The sequence below is a fragment of the Homalodisca vitripennis genome, chromosome 4 (assembly GCF_021130785.1).
Source record: "Homalodisca vitripennis isolate AUS2020 chromosome 4, UT_GWSS_2.1, whole genome shotgun sequence".
NCBI classification, from domain to species: Eukaryota; Metazoa; Arthropoda; class Insecta; order Hemiptera; family Cicadellidae; genus Homalodisca; species Homalodisca vitripennis.
The window spans coordinates 198,487,618-198,512,620 of record NC_060210.1 but is presented as its reverse complement, the minus strand read 5'-3'; the positions used below and the strand labels follow the sequence as shown (position 1 = coordinate 198,512,620).

General features: G+C 35.3%; 1 protein-coding gene across 10 annotated transcripts in view; it reads right to left on the bottom strand.

Annotated features, from left to right (window-relative positions):
• LOC124360869 (polyhomeotic-proximal chromatin protein-like) overlaps positions 1-25,003 on the bottom strand; it is a 186,110-nt gene that overhangs the window by 62,387 nt on the left and 98,720 nt on the right. For 7 of the 10 annotated variants that reach the window (XM_046814831.1, XM_046814839.1, XM_046814836.1 and 4 more), the window contains exon 1: positions 5,514-5,630. The exons of 1 other annotated variant lie outside the window; for it this stretch is intronic. The gene's annotated coding sequence lies outside the window, so the exon portion shown is untranslated. 2 more of the 10 variants (XM_046814833.1, XM_046814832.1) reach the window with 2 other exon arrangements.

Here is a 25,003-nt window from a genome sequence, read left to right as displayed (position 1 = left end):
AAGCAATCAAACAAAAAATACTCAAAGTGGAATAAATATTTTTATGTAAATACTTAGCACCCTTCTTTAGTTAGTCAGGGCTTTAAATATTTGAATTTCAAAATACAAAAGAACCTATAAAAGAGGAAGAGCTTCCACTTCTGATTTATAAACTACAAATTTAAAATTAAACATTTAAAATAAGTTGTATTCATGATGCCCTTTTAAATTTAAGACGGTTTTATGTCAAAACAAACATTTTTCACTACTTATAGCTTGTAATTGCCTCAATACATTCAAAACCTCACATTACATCGCTTCTAACAAACACAACACATCATCCTTTTTATGGATGTTATAAAGTTTATTTTTTAAATTATTTGTTTTTTCTATAATCCTGTCTTATACAATAATAAAGCATAAATTAAATTAATTTTCAATCATTAACAAATTTTAAGTTTCTAGCTTTTCTAATTTGAAAATGCCTCAAAATTTTACCGGTGGATAATTTTAGGTTCGTAACATAACATTTCTTTAAAAAAACTATCCTAATATCCGTAGAGGCATGAAATACAAGACAGGAAGTAAATATTCAAAATATAATGTAGGTCTAGCAGTGAATTCTATAACAAAAACATTAAATTATCACGATTTTTTAAGCTGGAGCAATAGCTGGCAAAATTTATGATTTTTCTAATATACACGGTTGTCATGTTGATTTTCTGTATAATATAAATAAAAAATGTTTATATCTGACAGTTGCTTTAATGTGCCAAAATCTCTCGCCCAATCACACTAATGTCTTTTATCTTGGTTTTTGTTAAGCTAATTAATTGTAAGAATAATTCTTTTCATGATTTCAAAAGGAATAGTTCTTAGATTTAAGAGTGTGCAAAGCTATAAGTACTATGTAGTACTATAGCTTCAATCAACTTATAAACTCTGAACTGTACTATTTTTTGGGGAGACTTCAATAAGCAACCTACACTCATTTATTCGATTGTTATTATTGAATAATTCGATATGTTATCCAACTTCAATATTATATGATAATCGTACACTACAATAATTACAATTAAACATTTTGTTTAATTAAATACATTTAACAGCCATGTTAAAAATAACAAGACGAACTTTGATATAGACCTAAATATCAGAAAAACTATACAATATTTACAGATTGTCCGATAGCAGTGAGCAACCGCTTTTATAAAATAGAGGAAAGGATTCTTCTCATGGGTTTTTACCTGGAGGCAAATCAACATCTTGAAGCCACTTGAAACATATCTCATCACTCTTATAAGATATCTCACAAAATTTCTTTATATCCATCGCCAATTATCAAATTCCCCAAAAATTAGTTACTTTTTGTTACTTATTTTTTACATTAAACAATATTTTAATTAATGAGTTGAAATAAAGTCAAATAAATTAATATAGAATTACTCATTGGATAAAAACAATTGAAACATTCTATAACAAAAAAACGAGTGTAGGTTGTTTATTAAAGTCTACCCCTTTTTTTATTACAACGCAATGCCTGAGCTCACTCAACCGCAACTTCATGGTTAATGCTTCAGGAACGCAACTTTCTATTTCAACATTTAATGCAGTTTTCGTAGCAAATCTGCTTTTCTTTCACAAAACAAGCAATATAGCAAAAAAATGAATGTTTATTTTTATTATTTAGTAAAACTGATCAATTATTATTATTCTGGCTAAAACAATGTCAAATTATTTTACATTACGCCCAAGATTGAGGAAATTAACTTTTTTTTAACTCGTAAAATTGAGACATTAAGTTTATACACTACATTGTGTGATTACATTGCTATGCTAAAGTTCATTTTCATCAGTTTTTAGGTCAGAATTGATGTTAGAAAACATGTTTCAACCAGTGAAATTGAAAAGTCGGTTAAGGAATACAAAAAACTAAAAATTATAGTTCTTGCAACAACAAATATTTTCAACTTGTAAAAACCATATTTTTAGGGAACCTTGATTTCAAAACATAATTATTTAAATTGTATTATCTTGAATTTATTTAGTTTTGCTATTTTCTGCAAGCTAAACTTGTATGTACAGAGTGATATGGTGTGTTTCAAACCAAAATCTCTAATTGTGGTGCGTCTCATCAGAACAGCCACTTGGCCCTATGTTTGTGTTTAAGTTTTTTTCAGTCTTTTTAATGTCTATTCCCTATGAAGGGTCATTGATGTCACAAAACGTATTTATTTAATCTAATTTGACTTGCTTCAAATTTGGAGTCTTAATCAAAACATTGTAAAGTAATATCCAAACTTTTTTAACCTCTGATATCATGATTAGTTTGATATTATTTTATTAAAATGCAAATATTTTTATTTTCAAATGATATATCTTGATACATATTTTCATTAACTCTTCTTTTCTAACCACATAATAGATTTCTTGACTAGATTCTTGATTAGCTAAATCTTATTAGACTGTAGTTCTGAATAAAACCACAGAAACTGTCTAATAGAACGCACATTTCGTCACAGACAAAAATTTAATTTTATAATCACTTACTCGATTAGTCACTTGTTACATTTGAGAATATGTTTAAAAATCATTCAAATGACATTTTCATGGTATGGAGCAAGATTTAATTTAGAGCAAAAATAGCAAAATGGTATATATGTATTGAGATAACGAAGATGGTTGACAAAGATGAAAACAAGGCACTATTCAAATGCAAAAAGACAAAATACACTCACTTTACTCAGGTTTAATATCTACATTTAGAAGACTACCTGGCTGGATATTTTTATAGACAGTGAATGAACTAAATGTGGAAAATCAATATTTAGTGTTATAATAGAATACCATATATGTTTCCTATTTTTATTATTAATAAAAATGATGAACTTTATAATGGCACTATCATAATGAAACTGCTGTTAGAAGCCTGCAGTAGAGTTGGTACTGTCACAATAAAACTGCTGTTAGAAGCCTGCAGTAGAGTTGGCGCTATCAAAATGAAACTGCTGTTAGAAGCCTACAGTAGAGTTGGCGCTATCAAAATGAAACTGCTGTTAGAAGCCTACAGTAGAGTTGGCGCTATCAAAATGAAACTGCTGTTAGAAGCCTACAGTAGAGTTGGCGCTATCAAAATGTAACTGCTGTTAGAAGCCTGCAGTAGAGTTGGCACTATCATGGCACATTAGTTAATGATTTCAATAGATTTTTTGCTGTTCATGAATAGTTAAATTTGTAATCACTGTAGCCTGCCTCAATTTATTCCCAAAAGTGCTTATTTAAATTAGATGGTATTTGATTAAATTACATTCAAAAAAAGCTTAGTTAAAAAGATACCATAGCCTAGAATAATTGTAAATTAAAGACACACATACCAAAATATGTATAAATTCTTACTAAGATATATTCTCGCTTTTTGAAATCTTAATGATTAAATAGTGAAAAATATAACAATGAGAATTGTAACAATGTTATACCTCATGCACTTTTACACCCGCACAGTTACCAAGAGCACAAACATGCCACACCTACACTAGCGAAGATGGAACACCCTCGGGCTCATTCCCTCCAGTTTGGACTTCATGCTGTTGGTCTACCGGTCAGTTACATGCTCGAAATGTAGTGTTATATTCTAACATATAACGATGGTGAATGTGCAACACCCTAACACCCTGCTATTCATTGTTGTTAGTTTTTGACGATGGAAGGAAACTGGATTTTCTCCCTGAACATTTGCTATCATTCAGTGATGCAAGAGATCATTAACATTACATTTCAAGATTTGCAATCTGATCTCTTCTTCAAGTTGATATCTAACATTATCCTATTATCCTATTTCAGTTTGTTAACCGTTGCCAATAACAAACTTTAAACAAAGCATTTAAGTTTTAAAAATTAATTATCTCTGAGACTGTTAATCCTTCAACATTTCTTATATCACTTGCACCCACTTTTTTAATACAATTTTGTTTCCTTATTCTTGTTGAAATGTACATCTCATAAAGCCAACTGGTAATTTTATTTATAAATATAGTTTTATAGTCATCAGTAATTGTTTATACCATTATCACCTGCATGTATATCAATATTGTTACACATTAGTTGACATTCATTGAATAGATTGGTGTGACAAAAAAAAAACATGCTTTGTTTTAGTGGTACCTATTGAACTCAGAAATTATATATACGGAGGGTGTTATTGCTTTAATTTGTAAAAATTTGGTTTTAATTGTATTTATTAAAAGCTCAGTGTATACGTTCAGTTATTTTTAATTCAATTTTGTTAACAGTTAGGATTTTTATTTTTATATTGAGGTAGGTCCATTCAGAGCTGAAGTATAATAAGTGGCCACCACCACAACTAAATCGATATTTATGATTATCAAAACTACATACCAAAATGTCAAACTGAATTAAGTTATATGTATTTTGAATTACAGTATAGTTCAGCTGTTTTTATAACTAGAAAAGTAATAATTTAATGATAAATAAAAAACTACGTATGCTATGCGTAGCCTATTTATAAAATCTAACAAACAAAACAGAGTATCATTTAGTTACTTTGAAGGATAACATGTCTGACAGCTTGTGATACAAATAACACATGTACATCGCCATTGTACTTGCGACCATTACTCAAATACCATATATATGATTTTACTTTTAATTAATTTGGAACAACATGTTATTGAATACTTTAAAAAGAGCTAGCTGGCAATAATTAACTGCAAATTTAAGCATAATAATAATAATGTTTTTTGGCATTGATAGTTTAAATATTTCCAATTGATAATTTGGTACGCTGATTTGATTGTGATGGTCACTTATACTGCACCCCAAATCTAGGCCTACTACGATTTTAATAATTTCGCTGCGGGAATTATTAAAATAAGAAATATATTACTATATATAACAACATTGTATCATTTACAATACATTTTACTCATATTTTTGTACTAAATACCACTATGAATGGACACTTCTAGTAGCAAATATTTGATAAACTAATATAAAAAATTAAATTTATAACAATTTTGAAGCAAATGTAAAAGAATTATTACGCATTATATGCGTAAATATAATGAGTACGATTATAAATTTTCAATTAATTTAATCTGAAAATATTAGACCAGAAATCCTATAATATTTTTACCGGGAATATTAATAACATTTGAAAACAAAAAAATTTGAGGTTATGTTTACATAAAAATATTTTCTAACTATGAAGAACAAAAGATTTTGTGGCAAATGAAAAATAATACACTATTTTTTACAGAAAAATAAATTGTATGAGTTATAAAAGAAATGTAACGTGGAATAATGAGATTTAATGCAAGGTCTACAAAGGAAACGCCGTTCAAGCTGGAGGTTGAGGTTATGAATGCCACGGTTAGACTGAGCTTACCTTTAGCGAAGTTATGAACACAATGGGTGTCTTAAACAGAATAAAACTACAACTCCATATGCACTTATAATAATCTAAATGAAGTGCGAACTCAATAGACAAGCAAAAAGTATAAAAAATAAACACTCACTGAAACAACCAACAGGGCACAACAACGCGAAACTCCAACCCAAAAGGAGAAACACTCATAACACGAAAACTAATATGGCGACTCGACCTGCGCTTTCTCTCCACCAGAGCCAGCATGCGCAGTAGACCAAAACTGGAACTGACGAATCACAACGCGAGCTTCGGTCCCTCCGCACTCGTCCAACCAATCGCGGTATCGCTCACCAACACCCATGTCCATGGTGCCTATAATTATACAGAAATGGAAGCCAACCCACTGAACACTGTTTTTACTGGGTCTTTTATTTCGAATTCAATAAAGTATGCGCATCGCCTTCAACTCAGTGGTTTAATAGAACGTCCGCCATATAATATCACGTTCTCATAGAGACTCATAATCCTGCATGTTTTTCTAAAATTCCTCGTCATCACAAACTGGACCATAGAGGACAGAAATGTAAATTACCACGTAGCCTGAGTATGAATGCTCAACCATAGTTGGCAAACTCTATGTTGTATTATTTCACTGCACTCATTATCCTAAACTTTTCTTTGTAACTGCATCATCCAACACTCGACACTTTTAACTTACTATTTTCCTTTGAGTGTATGGTTTCAAGAAGAAAATCAATACATTTATTAATTTATATGAAGAATTTATCTACAGTACAGATATGTTTACGGAGATTTGCAAGTTCAGATGCGTTTATATACGGTAACGAAGTCCTTTGGTATAATAATATTTTTTTTAATAAGTTACGTCTTATTGTTCATAGTGTCTTCCCACACAGAGAACATTTTTAAAGAAATCGATGTTTTTCAAAAATTACTAATTTCCATTTATTTAACAATATTGTGAAATGCCATTGCTGATTCGAACCGATTATATCACAAGACTCCCAAACGGCTTTTCCATAATGAAGTGTTGAGTCTAAATGGCGTTCGTCTTTTCTAAAAACTCAAAATTTGTCTTAGCTAATATTCTCACTGTGTACAAGAATTTATATAGTTACATCTTTACAAGGTATACGTTAGCAATTTACTTGGCTGTTTTTCAGAAGCGACTTTTTACAAGTCGTACTGTACTTCTTAACGATGTTTTACTTGCCATTGAGTAATTTACGTGTTATCGATTTAATTTATCATCTAATATTTTAAACTTAAATGAACAGATTAATTAGCCTCTTACGTGGTTAGGCTAATTAAAATCTGACCCTAGAACCAAAATCTAGGTGCAACATATTTTGTCATATTTTATTCGTGATCAAGTTTTTCTTTGTGTGTTGTCTTATCATAACCTAGATTTGTTACCTAATGTGCATTAGCAATGAGTCAGAATAAACGAACAAAATGTAATTTTCGTTTTTTTATAGTAGTAATTTTATGTTGTATAAATATACACAAAAGTAAACTTTAAAAAAATAATAATAGTTACATCTTTTTAAAAGAAATGTTTATTTATATGGTTTTATACGTCAATATAAAACATTCAAATGTGTATAAATTTAAAATGGACCGGACACGGAACTAATTCAGAGGGCAGTTCTTCTAATAGGAGCGCTGCACACGTAGTTCCTACAGGAGCCGCTAGGTAGCGCGCGCTGCTACTTAGAGGGAGTTTGGCGCGTGTGGCCGTTACGTGCAGGAGCGTGAATATTGATTTGTACAGTAAAATAGCTGTGGGCGTCAAGAGATTAACATTATATGTTCAGATATGTACATATGCCGAAATTAAGAATTATAAATTAGATGTGTTAAACTAACTTGAACAGTTGTTTCGACACTACTAGAGGTAAAGGTGGTAATATGAGCCCCTACTTTCTTTTTTGTAAATAATAATTTTTATTTTTTTATTTTTACCAAATTAATTTGTGTTGGACTTCAACTAGAACATTTGGTGAATATATTTATAAATAATGCAGTCCAATTAATTAAACATAAAGTGAAATAAAAAAATAAAAAATCAAAACAAGACGTATTGTTAAAAAAAATTTCTGTGCTGGTATTATGAGCCCCTAAAGTAAATACCATTGGAAAAGCGATGTTTTAAAAATGACAGTCATATCCAAAAAATATCCATATATGAAAATTGTTATTTTATTAATTACAAAACTTTAACTCTTTGTTTGAAGGTTATTTTTGACGATGGAAAGGATTGTGAAGGAAACAGGATTTTTCCCGGACATTTGCCATCTCTGGTCAGTCGTAGATGGTTAGTAGACGAGTGAAGACATATTGTTGACCTGTATTCCGTAGTTTAGTTTAAAGATTGTGTTTTGTATAGTTTTTTTTTTTTATTAAGTGCATGTCCTTTAGTGTTAGTGAAGTTGACATTCAACATGTAGGTTATGTGATTCCTGACTCAGGCGTGCCACAACGCTTTAGTAAGTAAGATTTGTTTATTTTAACCTAGTTTTTTGTAATTATGTATTAGGTTAGTTCTTTACCTGAAGAAGAGATCAGATTGCAGATCTCGAAACGTCCGTAGTGTTACTGTTTTCCCCTTGTTTCACTTGAACGATGGCAAATGTCCGGAAAAATCCTGTTTTCCTTCACAATCCTTCCATCGTCAAAAATAACCTTCAAACAAAGAATTGATTCTTCTCGGTACGGACCCGGAACCAGTAAACAAAATCCAACAGACCTTGAGGAGCTTGCATCTTAAATTAACTAACACATTAATCATTTAACTTTCTTGCATAAATGTACAGGTTCGAAGACCTTATGCCTATAGGGTTAACTCTACAAACATCGCCTTTTCATAGCTAGGAAAGCCAGTAAAATTTTGTCTTCTCTGCTTCTAAATCTTTACTTAAAGAAAGAATTGCATATCATCATCGTGAAAAATAACTATACCTCCTCCAAAATAGTATTAGAGTGTAAAAAACTGAATTAAAAACACTGATCGGTACAGAATACAACAACATTCTCGAAAGCATCCAAAATAGATGTATAAAAATTTCTGAAACAGATAAGAAAAAGAAAATCTCCAAACTGGAAAAAATTAGGCCTAAGAAATGTGATTTGCCTAAGGATGGCAACGTGAATACGGATGCAAATAATAAAAACGTAATCAATCTCTCTTCGAAAATCCTGATGAAGCGAAATATCAGTATTATCCAAGGGTTTAAACTTTTTTCTGTGGCACAAAAAACGGTAAAGGCACTGGATTTCGTAACTGGAATTGAGTCGGCTGTTTCACAGTACCTGAGGAACAGGTGACCGCTTCCGCGCGAGGCCAGTCTTTTACTCAAAAAAAATTCCTCCCACAAAACCCAATTTTGACATAGAGGAGAAAAAGGCGCAGGTCGATCCTTGGGAAAGATGACACGGTCAAAATACTACCCTGCCGACAAAGGCAACGCTACTGTGGTACTTGACTCAGTAGCGTAATAAAGAAAAGATTGCGGAAACTTTAAATACTGGCAAATATACAGTTTTAAATAAAGACCCGACTGATTCAATTTGAACGCAAAGTAGCAAACACCTTAAAGAAAACATAAAGAATTTTGTTCAGATAAATTTAGATCTAAATTAACTCCTCACCACTCCCAAAATCCCCCATATGTATGGCCTTCCCAAAATCCAATCAAACCTACCATCCCCTCTCCGGCCCATCATTTAGTTCTCGTGATTCACCTTGCAGGGAATTGGTCTAAAGTCCTCTTGGACATCTAACACCATTGGTAAGGAAAAACTGACTCTTTCAACATCAAAAATTCCAGGGATTTCGTAGAGAAGGTCAAAATCCCTAAAGTTGACTGAAACTGACAAACTGGTATAGTTTTGATGTCGAAATTCCTATTTACAAATGTACCAGTTCCCAGAAACTCTCGGAATGATTAAATCACGTCTCAAAGAAGACCAAACATTAAAGGATAGAACTAAACTTCCCGTGCCAGTAATTATGGAACTGTGTTAGAACTATGCACTCAATGCAATTATTTTGAAGTTAGAAGAGGTAAAAAAAATTTTTAACCGTCAAGATGAGGGGATTGGCAATGGGTTCTCCACTGTCTCCTATTTTCGTTCGCCAATATCTTTATGGAGGAATTCGAGCGAAAATGCTTTGGGCTTCAGCTCAGTTCAAACCGAAGATTTGGTGGAGGTATGTGGATGAAAACCTTTGTTATTTTTTTCCTCATGGAGACATTGAATTAAATAACTTTTTGAATCACATAAATAGTATTAACTCCCCTTTCATCCGCCTCACAATGGAAGTGAAGTCCAAAACAAGCTTCCCTTTTTGGATGTGTGTGTAATAAGAGATAGGGATGTCCTTAAGACAACTGTTTTTCGAAAGATAACACACACAGGAAAATATTTAAATTATCAATCCAACCATCAAAAATCTGTCAAAAGAAGGAGTAGCCTACTCCGTTGTTTGATAGAGCAAAGAGCTTGTGCTCGCCAGATAAAGATGGACTAAAAGAAGAATTTAAGAAAATTGAATCGGATCTCAGAAGCAATGGATACCCTCAATTAGTAATATAATAAGTGCAAACGAACCAGAAGAATCATTCCTGAGTCAGAAAAACAGAATTGTGATAAATTTGTGCGTTTTATGTCAATCCCTTATGTGCCGGGATTTATCGGAGAAAATTAGAAGAGTAGGTAGAAAGTACAACATTAGAACCGCGTTGTTTAATTTTTAAAACACACACAACACTCGTTATACAAAGTCTCGTAAAAACAAAACCAAAAAATGGCACACAGGATTATTTATTCCAAAAACTCAGTGTTTACAGTATAAAATGTAGCTGCAATAGGGAAAATACATAGGGCGAGACAAAAAGACCCCCCCCCCACTAAACATAAAGGATAAAAGAACACAAAGAAAACACGAGAAAAGGTTTTCCACAGAAAAAGTCAAAAATTGCACACCATTTTGTTGTCCGAAGACCATGTCATATGAATTGGGATGAAGCCCACATAAATACAACGGTTCGAACCACATTTCTTCAAAAGGAAATTAATTGAGCAACATACATTTAAATTGGCAGACCAACCAATCAGTCAACCATCAGTCGAGATTAGGCCGCTTTGGTTGCCAATTCTAAAAAAATGAACTAAAGAGAATACCAAAAAGTATCAAAACGGATCGGATATTTGCAATAAACCAATGCGGAGTCACAATATGGTTTTATAAGAAGTTCATCTCGCATGAACCAATAATAATAACGAAAAGGGCCCATTCCTGTTCCCCTTCCCTTGTAATTTTCCGCCATCTTGTTTTAGCCGGCCGTCACGATTACCATTTGGCTACCCCCTCTGGTCAGTCGTAGATGGTTAGTAGACGAGTGAAGACATATTGTGACCTGTATATCCGTAGTTTAGTTTAAATGATTGGTGTTTTTGTTATAGTTTTTTTATTAAGTGCATGTCTTTAGTGTTAGTGAAGTTGACATACAAACATGTATGGTTGTGATTTCTCGACTTCACTCAGGCGTGCCACAACGCTTTTAGTAAGATTTTGTTTATTTTAACCTAGTTTTTGTAATTATGTATTATGGTAGTTTTTCTTTACCTGAAGAAAGAGATCAGATTGCAGATTCTCGAAACGTAGTGTTTTTACTGTTTTCTTGTTTCACTTAACGATCGGCAAATGTCCCGGAAAAAATCCTGTTTTCCTTCACAAAACTTTAACAGTGTAAAAAAGGTGTAAACAAACAGAAAATATTTATGGACCTGCAAAAGGTCACAAACATACACATCTTTTCAGCCCCAGCACAATCATTGTGTGCCCACAATTTCACACATCATGCACTGGATCCACAGTTCTCCTCGATGATCGGCTGAGTAAAGTCCTTCACAAAACATACAGGCGTATGCTCATCTCCGGGATTATCAACTCCCACATCAGGCATTTCCAAAACTGACTCTCCGGAATTTGACGGAGCAGTCCGATTCATCTGAGTCCTTGTCTCCGAAAATTTTCCGTTTTAAAACAGAACTTGACAGTGTTTTTTTTTGTCTTTGTTGCAGACTGGATTTTTTCCTTTTTCCTTTTCTCTGATGCTTCTTTTTTAGCGTCAGTCAATTTCCTTTTTTTCCGCTGCTTCTAGCAGAGCATTTTTGTAGGGGTGATGATGTGACCAGAGCAGCTTTTGACGGTTTTCCGGGTCCTTTGTTTGAAACTTTTTTCTTAGGTTTGGGTACAGTCCATATATCCTTTGGTGACACAGCAGTTGTCGAATTGTTGTTGTTTTCCACATTCACCGGATGGACCTGCAAGGTCTAGGTCTTCAGTGAAAGACGGTCGAAATAAGGTGGATGTGATGGGGTTTGTAGGTGGGCTTTCGGTCTCGGCGGGTTATCCTCTAACTTAGACTTTGGATAGAATCTCTTCAGGATCATCGACGTCCTCCTCTGAGTGTTTCAAAGTTGTGTAGCCATTTGAGGCTGTGTCCGGCTTTCTCTTTCTTGCTTGCAGTAGGTTTCCATGTCGAAATGTCTCTTCAGATGATTGGTGCAAAGTCCTGCAGCAGTGAAGACATTCCTGTTGCATGGATACAATCCGGTTGTTTTAAACCCATTCACAGCTATCGACCCTGTCTGGGCAAGCTAGGTACGCTTGGCCCCCCTAGAAGCTCTGCAAATGTCCATAGGGTCCCACTCGTTTTTCGCCATGTCGAATATAGTCCACCGGCGTATTTGTTCACAGGTGTAAGTTGGTGTTTTTAGTGTGCCCAGGAATGACTTGTCTAACGTTGTAAGCTTATGTGACGTGTGTGGGGGCAAACTAATGATTTGATATGAAGTTATCCCTCGCAAGATTCACAATATCTATGTTTTTTGTGTGAGAGTTGTGAACCATCTAGGATCAGAAGTACAGGATCTTCTTTTGTTGGCTTAGTCTTCTCAATAAAATGGCGTAGCCAGTCACTGTAAACAGGTTTGATTGTATCCACCCTGAAGGGTGGCACCTACTAATCGCCATCGCCCTGGTGGAGCACCTTTCATAAGCAGATCTGTCATGTTTTTTCTTGGGAAAATTATCATGGGCGGAATGAAAGTGCCCCCTGCGCTCATGCAACAGATGACAGTCACAAGAGAGCCTCTTTCAGCTGAGCTAAGAGCTCCCACTTGTCTCTTCACCCCCCGTAAACCAATCACTCTGGGAATTTTAACTCTGTACCACAGATCATCCCTGTCTCGTCGACATTGAAAACTCTGTCGGCTGGGTATTTGTGTTTCCTATACTCAGCTTCTAAGATGTCGAAGAAATTGTTTTACTGCCTCTTCAATTGAATCCATTTAGCCCTTGAAAATGAAGTTGCTGAAGGTTTCAATACAGATAATACATCCTTGTGCCGCCTCATAAAATGGTCGAAACCAAGCCCTACCAGCTAACCCCTCTGTTTTTGAACGGATTTTTTATCCCGTTTCTTACACAAAGTTGGTAAGCTATTCTGCAACATCTGTCTGTGAGACCGTAAAACTTGCTCTCCATCTGAAGCAGGTACTCAACAAGCTCCATTTCCAGCTGGTCTCCCATTATAGTTTTCCTTCCCAGACGAGTGGCAGCTGCTTCTTCTGGTGGCTTGTCACCTCGAGCAAGTCTTTGCAGAGTCGGTCTTGGGACAGAAAAATTTCTGAGAAGCCTTTTTCAATCCCATTTCTTTTCTTTGTTCCTAATCGCATTATTGCCATGACCATATCATCGGTATTCCAATTTTTTCTTTTAGGTTTAGGTGCCTTGCCTTAAACTCTTTCGTGGCATCTGAAACAATAAAAGTAGGAACACAAGTTGTAGTGCATGTAATATGAGCCCCTTAAAGATGGGGCTCATATAACAGGCACAGAAAGGGGGCTCATATTACCGACATCGCCATATGAATTCCTTCATCCATAATCTATCTTTGTTACTGTCTGAATTATTTATCACCCACGCAATAAATCAAAGCTTAAAACCTACTCTATTAGATTACTTAGCCTATTAGAGTTACTGGCAATCGAATAGTAATCATAATTAATGGCTAAAAAGTACCTTTTTAAAGTTTCTTAGTTGAAGAAAATACGAACACCTGTTGCAACCACCAACTATCCATCAATAACTGAACCAGAGTGGCTCTAAGCGGCCTAAACAGGAACTTAATACAGTGCTTCCATCGATCCCCACTAGATTGCGTGCGCTGTATGACCAGATATATATTGGGGGCTCATAATACCTACAAGGGCTCATATTACCACCTTTTACCTCTACACATAATGGACGAGAGTATCTGGCGCTAAGCAGAATGTCACACTGTCAACTGTCAACATGACATAGTGAAATAACTATTGAAATTGATAATTCCCACTTCGACAAGAAGCAAATTTAATGCGTTTTAGGAACTTTGCCTTTTACTCGCCTTTTACAAGTTAATTTATAAAATGCAACCCAACGCCGCAGTTTGATCAGCACTTTATAGGTTATACTATGAAGTAGGAAATGAGAGGAGTGTTGATATCCACACCTTAAACACATGCGAACTTTCCGCACTGATTTTTAAAAACACGACGATACCCAGAACAGTTTTATAGATCGGTATAGGAGGTACCCTTATAGTCGACTTGTCTCCAATCGCAAAGAAATAGGGAAACAATAGTTCCGACGGGTTTAAAAAAATCATTGAATAAATTTACAACATATTCAATACTGAACTACATCTAGTACGATACAAATTTTGAATGTGCGTAGATTAAAAATGGTATCGAACCGCAAGATCCACCCTCCTTCATTAGCTCGCACCCTCGCGGAGCCTGGAGGGCGGTGGGCTGTGAATCATCCGGGCCATTTCACTAATCACTAGGCGAAGATTACCACCACCATTATTTATGCGGATGTTAGGTGAGGTCATGGACAGGCGAGGGCGAGTCCCCCCCCCCCCAATGGGTGTTATCTGGAATGAATATGCGAGTGTGGAGACAAGCGGGCAGTATGGCGGCTACGGTCCCTCGCGACAAGATGGTGGGCGGAAGCTTTGTCTCGCCGCGACGCCGCGAGTTCGAGCCCCGCTGGGACCCTCGTCCTGTTCACCCCGGGCCCGGTTTTTTGCCGCCGGCCACCGACCTTGACTATTGTTCGGCTGCGGGCCGGGCCGCACTAACAGTTCGCAGCAGTCTCCGCTAATGGTGGCCCTTCACGACAAAGGAAGGGGGAATTTTTAACCGAGAAAAACACTAATCAGGGTTACACTGCATGGCTTCGCACTAAAACAAATTAGATCGCGCTGTGTAAATTGATTGGTATTAATTGTGTACCATGTTTGTCGTGCAACCCTGGTCTTGGTCCTTACAGAAAATGTTAATATTGATTATTGTTGGCGTGCACATCTCTCTTTTCTTTATTACGCCTTATTCTGCCCGTCCTCATGGGTTACTAAGCTGTGCGATGTATTATCGCACAAAATAAGAGGAATATTACATTCACTAACAAGGTCGAAAAGCTACAGTTACAGATTTCATCTTCAACCTTTAGCCCAGATATAATGTCCGCCGTCTTACCCTCTTTGGATAATACATGACATAAGGTCTTCTTTGGAAGAGAATTAATTACATGAGATAAAATAAACAAGCTAATTTTTCAGACCTAATTACGTATAGGCCAACATGACCAAATACATGCTCAGTATTGTGTACGCTATCGTCAATGTATGTACTGTTTGGGTTGTCTTATCAGAAAACGTAAGCAAAGATCGCGATGTTCATATAACATTCTCATTGAATCGCCATAGTATCGTATACGATGTGCTCCATGTCTGTGCTGTTTGGGTTGTCTGTCAAAAAGCCGCATTAAAGATCGCGATATCCATATAAATCTCACATTGAATGACCATAGATAGTATCGTATATATTCTTTTATTTTTAAAGAAGTCACTACAAAACTGTATGTTCCACTAAAATTCTTTCTCGAAAAAGTCGTGCGACTTTTCTTAATCGTCCACTCCTACACTAATATTAGAAAAACCAGTTCGCTCGTAGGGTTTATATTTAGGATAGTTTAGCATTATTTATTGCGTTCAAGGGATGTTAGAACAGGTGCTGAGAATTTCAGAACTCCGATATCCAAAGAGATCATCATCCACCAGAGGCATTATTAGCAAATAACATTATTTATTACACTGAAATAAGAAAGTTAAATATTTCATCGCCACACCCTGGCTAAGGCCTTCTTTACACAAAATGGTAGAAACAATAATTGTTCAAATTTATTTCGAAAAATCATATTTTATAACAGTCTAATATTCTATTTCATCACTCTGTGCAAAATAAGTGCCTGGGAATTGTGGAAATTTGCAATATAGCTGATATCTGCGAAAGCGAACGTTCCCTCGTAGCTAAGTCAGCTGATTTCCCCCTCCAAAAACATCAATTACTACTCTGTGTAAACAATTCTTTCTCTATGTAAACACCTCTTTCCCTGTATAAACAATGAAAACTTCTACGTTAAAACAACTGGATTTAACAGCAGAATGAATTATAAATCAGTGTTGCGTTTCCTTATGGAATAATAATAATTACTAGACTATGAAATGTCAAATAATCTTTAAAAATTACCATATACTTAAAAGAAACGTATTGTTCAATATTCTACTAATTCCATCCAATATTCCTGGAAATACTCCAATTAGAACAGAACTTTCCGGAGAATGTCCCTTGTGAGATTAAGTACTTTCCGGATCCCTTAGTGAGGAAATGCCTTCAAAATCAAACCTCAATTCCATCACTTGTATAATTGCTTTATGACCACTGGTTTTGAAACATCAAGGTTCGTGTGTATTAATAAGAGAAGGACTAACACAAATGTAATTTTTGAGGGAGTAAATGTAAGGTACAATTTCATATAAATTTGACTTTTTTACAGTGATTCTTTTAAATAAAATCATAAATACTTTTTGGAAAAATCTATTTTACTTTAAACAATTCAGTAAAAAATTAGAAAACTATACTTTTTTATTAATTTAAACTTTACGTTTTTCATGTTCAGTTCGTAGACGTTTAAATTTCAAACGGAAGTCTTTTGTTCATACACAAGGGCGATTGTTTAAAAATAAAAAAATGAAGCTACAAGTAATCTGACAACAAGATAAAACACAGCCAGGATCTTATATAACTTATTATTTATAACAATAAACCCGAATTATATTTTCACGAAGAATGTATAAGCACGTATAAGTTAAGTAAGAAAAAAAGTACTTGGCCAATTCAGTGTAAAGAAATTATACTTTTTAAGTTAATTTTAAAAGTTAAAATTCCAATTTAAAGTGTATGCCTATAATACTACACTGAAACAAATAACCGCTTTTATTTTCGTTCAAATAAAAGAACTCCTACAATGACTACTGATGCATTACGTAGACAGGAAAGTCGAGTCGTTGCCTAGCCAATACATGAAGGCGTTCGTAAAATCCGTATGGCAAAGCCAACGTGGTGTAGAACAATCGTTTTGAGTTCTATGAGGCAGCGACGATACCACTACCACATAAGTAATGTAAGTAAAACTAATAATAAGTAATTTCCAATGCTTGCAACCGATTTATTAAACTATAATAAAAATCCCTTTATTATTTCTTCATTGATGTAGCTCATATCCTTAACTTGTGTATAGCAACGTAATATGCTACAATATTTATATTCGTTTTTTAACTCTATATTTTTCATTTAATTATTCCATTCTCTCCTGTAATAAAACCACAGGAAAGATTTCGAAAGATGAACTACTGATAGAAATGTTTTTTTTTCTAAACAGACAAAACAGTTTCATCGATTCATCTCTCAACCAATGATGTGTCAACACTTGCCTATATCTTTATAATAAAAAGGGAGCCAGGAACTCATTTATTCTGTGATTTTCACGTTGCCATCACGGTTACCCATAAGACTAATGTAAAACTATTTGCTAACGCTCAGCTAAATACCATGGAGTGACATACACCATCTTCGAACTCGGTGTTGTTTACATAGGAATGAAGCATCTGCAAAATTTCTTACAAGACTATAGGCACTTCGTTCTCGAAATACTGAGCGGACAGAGAGACAGGAATGAATTCTTCCAGTTCCTCGAACCTTAAGCTTCGCTAACGCTCAGCCAAAAAATTGCGTTTAAAATACCCGTCGCCCGACAAGCATACAACCGCTTATGCTGCCGATATGCTTATGTTCCCCACTGCTCAGAAGAAATTAAAATCATATTTACTTGTGATTTTAAAAAAATATTTCAAGCGAATAATTGCTAATTTACAAATAGCATTGATGAATTTGTAAATTATGTATAGGCTAAATTAAAACACTAAATTGTATTATAAATAACAAGTGAAATATCTAACGACAATAAACATAGCAATATAACTTTACAATGACAAAAACAATAATAAGACAAGACTATGCGATAATAAATGTTAGGATTATCACTTTAATTGTAGTGAAATGTAAAAATCACCTTCACTGCGATGTGTAAAGAGTGAAGTTTGTAAATCTAACTTAACCCTCCGAGTGTCCATCATGTTTTGCGAAAGGCACGTAATGTTCTGTGTGGTTTACAGGCTCTCCTTGTAAAATTTATAATAAATATAAATAGTAGCCTAACTTAAATATAAAGTTTTATATACAACTTTTTTCAAAGAACTGTGCTTTCAGACTGTGTAACTATGAAGAAAAAGAAATATCTTACTTTAAAAATAAAAAAATATAAGAAATGCAAACAAGTATGCAAATGTATTAGAAATATTACACATATTCAAGATTCAGAATAGCCAAATTGTAGAAAAAGTTGTCTTGAAGACAGAAATACACAATGTTGAACCGTTTATATTAAGATTCATTGTGGTTAGCCCAGGATCGATTTTAATGACTAAAAATATAAATAGGTTATAACCCTACCGTTAATTCAATCCAAATTTATGTGGTCTTAGTGGTTTTGGTGACAAGTTTCGAAGGTTAACCCCATCGTCAGACCTCATGAAGGTTACATCATTGTCAGACCTAAAGAAGGTTAACATCATCGTCAGACCTCATGAAGGTTAACATCATCGCCAGACCTCATGAAGGTTAACATCATTGTCAGACCTAAAGAAGGTTAACATCATCGCCAGACCTCATGAAGGTTAACATCATCGCCAGACCTCATGAAGGTTAACATCATCGTCAGATCTCATGAAGGTTAACATCATCGTCAGACCTCATGAAGGTTAACATCATCGCCAGACCTCATGAAGGTTAGTTAACCTTCTAAACATGTCACCTAACCATTAAGACCACTTCAATTTGGATTGAATTGACGGTAGTATATAGTATAAGCTTTTATATTTTTAGAACTGGCAAATCCAGTTGAATCGAACAGTTAATGACTTCGAAACAATTTTTAATTCCCTATTATGTGAAAGGTGCCGTGATATAGTGGTGTAGAAAGGACCGTCAACTCAATACATTTTGCCAAAATACAGTGTTTAGTGACTCACGAGTCAGTTGTCCTGAGTCAGCTGTCGAGCAAACCTCACCCTGCAAGCCGCCAGTCTCAATACACTCCCTATCTATTAGCCTATATAGGTGAAATATCCTGTGACATCCCAATAAAAAGAGCACGTTGGCATAAAAAACTTCCGAGATGCCAATGCCGGTGACATTCTCGGCATTTCATTATACGGGTTTATGGTGGGGTCAGGAGAGCCGCTGGACAAAAGGAAAAGGTCCCCGTGACGCACGCACGCGCAGCCACTCGCACACTCACTGGGCCAACTTTAGACCTGCCATTGTGACTAAACTTTTACTTTTAGCCTGAAGTGTTTTAGTGGACTTGTATTGTGCACAGGCACGAGAAAAGATGTTCAGAAAATTACCCCAAAGTCGAAATCGAATTAAGCTTTTTATAATGTTACAGAGTTTTTTGCATTTGACTGGGAGATCGATCGCCCAATCAGGAAATTCACTTCAGCGATGCAGGTGGGAAAATTGGCAAATTAATGAAAGTTGCATGAATGTTGAATTAATGTTTGAGTGTAATCCTGATGTGGTGAGAATGTACAAAATTTTAGCTCTGATATTTTGATATTTACGGTTGCCATACATGTGTATCACGTCTTTGCAATAAACACTAATTGCTTCATTGAATTCATGTGTGAAGTCCGTAGTAACCAAATTGTACGTTGCTTGGTGTGAATTTTCGCGTTGAATTGTTCAGAACTGAAGTAGGCTAGTAGCTTCATCACGCGAAGAAAGATTTAGTGTCGACTGTAAGAAATCAGATGAACCCCGCAATACACAGAAGTAAAACAAAGAACATAAAAATAATGAACGTGTTAGAATATCAATCCAAAGTAAGAATGAATGCTTAGATGTTAATGAAACGTCAAAGTCTAATTACATATCAAGAATTTCGTTATTAATAGCAGAGTTCCTTCGGGCGTTCGATTCAACACTATTCAAATTCGAGTACGAGCAGCAAACCGTATGACCAAAATATTTAGGATGGAAATAAATTATATCTGTTGACCAAGGTATATTTCTGTGCAGTAGCCTAATAACTTTATTATAAAAAATATACTAAAACAGTTTTCAACAGCAAGAGCAGCGCTAATATCTTCGGGCAGTCGATAGGAGCCTACAGGGCGTGTCTCAGACGTCACCTAAAGACTTAACTTTCTTTTTGTTCTCTTTCCCTTGTTATTTTGTTGCAAAATTGTTCTCTATTCTGTTAGAGTTAGAGACGGATTCAATACTGTCGTTTTACCTGTTTTGTTTGTTAAGTGTATTGTTTTTGTTACCCAATTTATATTTATTTTTTCCGTTTTTGTTAACTCTTTTTTCTTAGAATACTTTTGCTGTTCTTTAATTAACTTATTGCAGTAATTTTAACATGTTTTTTCCATAATGTAGTTTTGACTAAATTATAGTTCAACCCTACATGTTTTTTATGTTAAACTTTTGTTGTTGTTAATTACTATATTCACCTTAGCTTCTCTTGTGGTTGTTATAGATTACTTTGTTTCAACTGCGTTTAATTTACTACTGTTAAGATTGAACCTGTTTTGTTTGTTAGATTTATTTACTGCACAATATTGTATCAAGTCTGTGTAATGGGGAACCGTTATAATAAATAAACAGTGATATAAATTATTTACTTAGCATACCGCCGATTAATCAACTGTAACTAACTAATGTTAGAGTGCCTGGAGTTAATGTTACTTAAGTGGCAAAATTCACGAAGTTGAGTCCAACCCCATTTTAAGACATTTGACGTTTTATCTGTTCTGGGAACTGTTTTGAAGCACAACACAATGTTGGACAATATGTAACGTGTGGTGAAAATAAACATCGCGTTAATTGTAACATCAGTGACAACATTAAACCGGTGATCAACAGAACTTCAACGATGCTTGGATCTTGACACGATCATATTGTTGTACTCAGTTTTATTGCAAATTTGTGTTATGGGGATTTTTGTTGACATCAATGTTACCCATAAAGCGAATGTAAAACGATTACTACTTTTGTTGTTATCTTTACTTTTGACCCGTGTGTTCCAAAATCAAAAGTGTACTGTCTTGTACCAAGGAGAACCTGCATACCAAGTTTCTAGTCTTTAAAACCTTTCTATCATGAGTCCTACACGGTCGGACAGACAGACAGACAACGATACGATGTTTGTCCCAGTCGGGTTAACCAATTCACACGTTACCATAAAGATTTGTGGAAATAAAATTAGAAATTCTCGTTACAGTTAAAAAGTCTCGTTAAAAAACCCTACTTTTAAATACTCTAAAGGAACATACGAAATTAGTAAAAGTAAAATTGCTAATAACTTCATGTTATTTATCACGTATTTAGGCCTACATATACAGACAGCGTAGGCCTACCTTCGTAAGAGTTGTTCATTATTCAGTCAATGAGAACATCGAATGGTGGGATATTTTGTTTAATCACATTCATTAAAATATTTCTTAAAGCTTTGGTCCCCATAGCAGAAAAAGATAAAAAAAGAAGTTACATATGTTTTCAGAGCGATCTGACGGCTAGGCTTAGTACTATAACTGACGGGACCTAGCACAACACTAACGAACTCTGTAACTGGTCCTAACTACCAACTTCAACCTAAATTTAGGCCGGATTTTTTTCCAAATTCTCTATAAATTCAATACCTTTCATATACAGGGTGTAGGCTAAGTCTCGCATGAACTTGAGAATTCCCGAACGATTACAGGAAAAACAATAAAATTTGGTACTTCATTACTGCACATACAAATCTATTTTTTGAAGTAACTACCATATTTTTGTCACGTCAGCGAGTTGGCTCACAAGGAGTCAGAAGGAAATCTTAAATGGGAACATAGGTCGAGTAGTACATCAAATTACAGTTCTTTATTAGTAGAGTACAATGCTGCAAATCTGACCTCAAAGAGTTCACTCTTTAATAAATTACGCTGGTTTAAAGTTTGAAACATTTACAATGCAGGTCCTGTTCTAGATGGTTTAATATACTTGTCTAAAGACGTCACCGAGTTTCGTGCAAAACAACGTGTCTTTGTTTACCAACTTACCTGATTAGTAACAGGAATTCCTAATGACCTTGACTAGATAGTAGTGAAGAAGATAGTGAAGGTTATCAAGGTAAACAACATCGAGCTTATCTGTCTGCCTTGGTTGGTAGAGGTAGTACAGTCCACCAGCCGAGAGATAGTCAAAGTTTTACAGCCATAGCTTGTCTTTTAATCGATAGTAGTGAAGAAGATAGTGAAGGTTATCAAGGTAAACAACATCGAGCTTATCTGCTGCCTTGCAGTTGGTAGTGGTAGTACCAGTCCACCAGCCGAGAGATAAGCAAAGTTTACAGCCTAGCTTGTCCTTAATCGATAGTAGTGAAGAAGATAGTGAAGGTTATCAAGGTAAACAACATCGAGCTTATCTGCCTGCCTTGCAGTTGGTAGTGGTAGTACCAGTCACCACCAGCCGAGAGATAAGCAAAGTTTACAGCCTAGCTTAATCGATAGTAGTGAAAGATAGTGAAGGTTATCAAGGTAAACAACATCGAGCTTATCTGCCTGCCTTGCAGTTGGTAGAGGTAGTACCAGTCCACCAGCCGAGAGATAAGCAAAAGTTTACAGCCTAGCTTGTCCTTAATCGATAGTAGTGAAGACGATAGTGAAGGTTATCAAGGTAAACAACATCGAGCTTAATCTGTCTGCCTTGCAGTTTGGTAGAGGTAGTACCAGTCCACCAGCCGAGAGATAAGCAAAGTTTACAGCCTAGCTTGTCCTTAATCGATAGTAGTGAAGACGATAGTGAAGGTTATCAAGGTAAACAACATCGATCTTATCTGCCTGCCTTGCAGTTGGTAGAGGTAGTACCAGTCCACCCAGCCGAGAGATAAGCAAAAGTTTACAGCCTAGCTTGTCCTTAATCGATAGTAGTGAAGACGATAGTGAAGGTTATCAAGGTAAACAACATCGAGCTTATCTGCCTGCCTTGCAGTTGGTAGTGGTAGTACCAGTCCACCAGCCGAGAGATAAGCAAAGTTTACAGCCTAGCTTGTCCTTAATCGATAGTAGTGAAGAAGATAGTGAAGGTTATCAAAGGTAAACAACATCGAGCTTATCTGCCTGCCTTGCAGTTGGTAGTGGTAGTACCAGTCACCAGCCGAGAGATAAGCAAAGTTTACAGCCTAGCTTGTCCTTAATCGATAGTAGTGAAGACGATAGTGAAAGGTTATCAAGGTAAACAACATCGAGCTTATCTGTCTGCCTTGCAGTTGGTAGTGGTAGTACCAGTCCACCAGCCGAGAGATAAGCAAAGTTTAACAGCCTAGCTTGTCCTTATCGATAGTAGTGAAGAAGATAGTGAAGGTTATCAAGGTAAACAACATTCGAGCTTATCTGCCTGCCTTGCAGTTGGTAGTGGTAGTACCAGTCCACCAGCCGAGAGATAAGCAAAGTTTACAGCCTAGCTTGTCCTTAATCGATAGTAGTGAAGAAGATAGTGAAGGTTATCAAGGTAAACAACATCGAGCTTATCTGCCTGCCTTGCAGTTGGTAGTGGTAGTACCAGTCCACCAGCCGAGAGATAAGCAAAGTTTACAGCCTAGCTTGTCCTTAATCGATAGGCCGTACACGCATTTTCTTGAAGAAATAAATCAATCAATCGTTAACCGCACTAGTTTTAATGAGGGTCAAAATAGGAGAGTATCAAAAGGGTTAAAAGTGTCAAACGGTAATTTGTTTTCTCGAATCATATATATGGTATGATGCGGAGACCACTCTGTCCCTTTCTACTCATATTTTTAGGCCATATAAGTAGGTAAATCGGTAAATGTGTATGTAGGCTACAATTATGAATAGAAAGGAGATAGCTACTATCTAGAGTGATTTCTTTTTGTGTCTTCAGATGTGTGGGACAGGGTTCCTAGTATATCAGATTGCGAGATACTACCTGAAGACCTATGTGTCGTTCTTTCACAGAGCAAGTGCCATTTGAAATTATGCCATAATAAATATACTAAATACCATATCAAAACTATTAAAAACTGTTGTATTTTTACCATTAGACTATATTTATGGAAAAACGATAACGTTACAAACTGTTAAATCTCGCTTTTGAGTACCTATTTTTGAACCAAATGACAGAAAGAGAGTACATACAAGAACTGAAATCAAGTTCCAAATAATTAGGCTACAATGATGTAAGCAGACTTACCGAATTTCTCTGGCAATGGCACTTAGGTATTATCACAGATATCTACAACAACAAGCAATTTAGTGTAAACACAACATCAATCAATCATAGCTATGTTTTAACGTCTATAATTAATTGTAGTCATTCCATTAACAAAAACTAATTCTAGGTTCTTGCTACATTAATGGAAGAAGATTGTGTTGGTGCCGGCAACAGGTCTTTGAACCCAAATCATCGCCTCAAAACGGTTCCGACCATCAAAAAGCGATTACACAATAATTGATTCTCTGCCGAATTGGCCCTAAATTAACACTTCCGCCGGGTCGGGCCGGGCTGGGCCTGGTGCTACGAGAATCGAATACTTAAAACAACCGAATACGCTATGTTCGAGAACACTCTTGTATTCGAATACTTTATCTACACTGAGTATATCTTACTTTCTTCCCGCAATCTATCGTTTCTTGGTAATTTTGAATTGCCCATGCCAAAAAGGTGGGAAATTCCTTTGCTTTTTCATGGATTCTACAAACATGTCATAACCATGATTATGAACTTCAGAAAAATACATTTGTGTATTTCAGTACCGTCTGAAAGACTTTCCTACTGCAGTTCTTGTCACCAATGATTGAAAAATAAGACTGTAGCCAAAAACCTTAATAATGTTTTGAGTATACACGACATGAAATGAACCTTAATATTGTTGTCTTTATTGTCTATAAATGTAGACTATTCGTTAATTGAATACTTGTACAATTATACATTTTGTCAAGTTCTCTTTTCAAAGTCCAGATCTATTATTCATTTAAAACCCTCCGCTCCAATGAATACTTGTATATGGATACGAATACAGAATACAGCTTTTGAATA